The sequence below is a fragment of the Gossypium hirsutum genome, chromosome A13 (genome assembly GCF_007990345.1).
Source record: "Gossypium hirsutum isolate 1008001.06 chromosome A13, Gossypium_hirsutum_v2.1, whole genome shotgun sequence".
Taxonomy (NCBI): Eukaryota; Viridiplantae; Streptophyta; class Magnoliopsida; order Malvales; family Malvaceae; genus Gossypium; species Gossypium hirsutum.
This window is the reverse complement of record NC_053436.1, coordinates 66,286,493-66,288,507: the sequence shown is the minus strand read 5'-3', so window position 1 is coordinate 66,288,507 and position 2,015 is coordinate 66,286,493. Positions and strand designations below refer to the sequence as shown.

Here is a 2,015-nt window from a genome sequence, read left to right as displayed (position 1 = left end):
ACTATTGTTCGATAGGTGCGCTTGCCTTTTCGTCGTGATAATAGTTAGTCTAGGTTTGATCTTCATTATAAATATTTATTACTTGTTACGAATCATTGCGATCAAGTTTTTGGCGCTGTTGCCGGGGAACTGAAATATTAGGAACACTAAATTTTTATTACTTTAGCCATTTATTTTTCTTGCAATTTTACTTTATTTTCTTATTATTAATTTACTTATTCTTTCTCTTGGCAGGTTTTTTTATAGTTTATGACTAGAAGAAACCCGTCAGGACCATTACTTTTTGACGAAGAAATCGACCGCACAATTCGCAAAAATCAAAGAGAGATAAGGCACAGCTTACGATACACAGAGAACGAGTAAGAAGACGAAATTCAACCACCAACCGAAGAGATGGCTGAAAACCAAGACAATCAGCTGCCTCCAGCAATTGCAGCTAATCAAAATCATGTTCCACGTACTATGTATGACTATGCTAAACCCTCTTTAACAGGAACTGAATCAAGTATAGTTGACCTGCTATTGCTGCGAATAATTTTGAATTAAAACCTAACACTATTCAGATGATACAGCAGTTTGTTCAGTTTGATGGCTTGCAGGATGAAGATCCCAACACTCACTTAGCAAATTTCCTGGAATTTTGTGGTACATTCAAAATCAATGGCGTTTCTGATGATGCCATTTGTCTTCGTTTATGTCCCTTTTCACTGAGAAACAAAGCTAAACAGTGGTTGAACTCGTTACCACGAGGGTCTATCACTACTTGGGAACAAATGACTGAGAAATTTTTACTAAAATATTTCCCACCCGCTAAAACGGCTAAATTGCTTAATGATATCTCTTCTTTTGTGCAGATGGATTTAGAAACACTTTACGATGAATAGGAGAGATACAAGGACTTACTGAGAAAGTGCCCTCACCATGGGTTACCGCTTTGGCTGCAAGTTCAAACATTCTACAATGGTGTGAATCCCTCGACAAGAAAAATGATTGACGCAGCCACTGACGGAACCATCAACAATAAAACACCAGAAGACGCCTATGAATTTATAGAGGAGATGTCACTAAATAACTATAGGACAAAGCCAACGAAAACAACCGACGTTTATAACATCGACTCAGTTACTATGCTGTCAAATCAGGTAGAACTTCTCAATAAAAAGATTGATAGTTTCTTGGTTCTATGCAAGTACATCCAGTAATGAGGTGTGACTCAAACAGAGGAGGTGTGCATACAGAATACCAATACCTCAATCCCACAACCGAAGAGGAATAAGTCAACTATATGGGTAACAATAACTTTAGATCTCAAAATAACCCATACAGTAATAATTATAATGCAGGTTGGAGGAACCACCCCAATTTCTCCTAGGGTGGTCAAGGGAATCAAAAGCCACAAAATCTTCAGGGCTTTCAACAGCCACCTTATCAACAAGAAAAGAAACCAAACCTTGAAGAGATACTCTCTAAATTCATCTCGGTGTCAGAAACCTGTTTCTAAAATACCGAGATAGCATTTAAGAATCAACAAGCATCGATCCAAGGACTCGAAACTCAGATAGGCCAGTTGTCCAAATTAATCTCCGAACGACCACAAGGTAGCCTACCAAGTAATATTGAACCTAAACCGAGAGAACACCTTAATGTAATTAACACTCAAAATAAGGAAGGATTCATTGCACCTGAGCCAGAATTACAGCAAGACAACGCGATGAACAATGGTCGAGAAGAGGTAAACAATGATGATCCCAAATAGGTAAGTACGAATCATGAACCTCGCGTGCCATATCCTAAAGCGATGACGAAAGGTAGAACAGAAGAACAATTTGGTAAGTTTACCAAACTCTTAAAGAAATTACATATTAACTTGCCCTTTATTGAAGTTCTGTCGCAGATGCCCAACTCAGCAAAATTCTTAAGGGAACTTCTGAGCAAAAAAAAAGAAATTAGACGCTACATCGTATGTGGAGCTCAATGCAGTCTGCTTAGCTATTCTAAAGAATGAGGTACCTAAC

General features: G+C 38.1%; 1 non-coding gene across 1 annotated transcript; it reads right to left on the bottom strand.

Moving 5' to 3' along the window:
* Positions 1 to 821: 821 nt before the first annotated feature.
* Positions 822 to 928, bottom strand: LOC121212807 (small nucleolar RNA R71). Its single transcript, XR_005908181.1, has one exon. It is a non-coding gene; the product is annotated as a small nucleolar RNA R71 (small nucleolar RNA).
* Between the last annotated feature and the right edge of the window lie 1,087 nt (positions 929 to 2,015).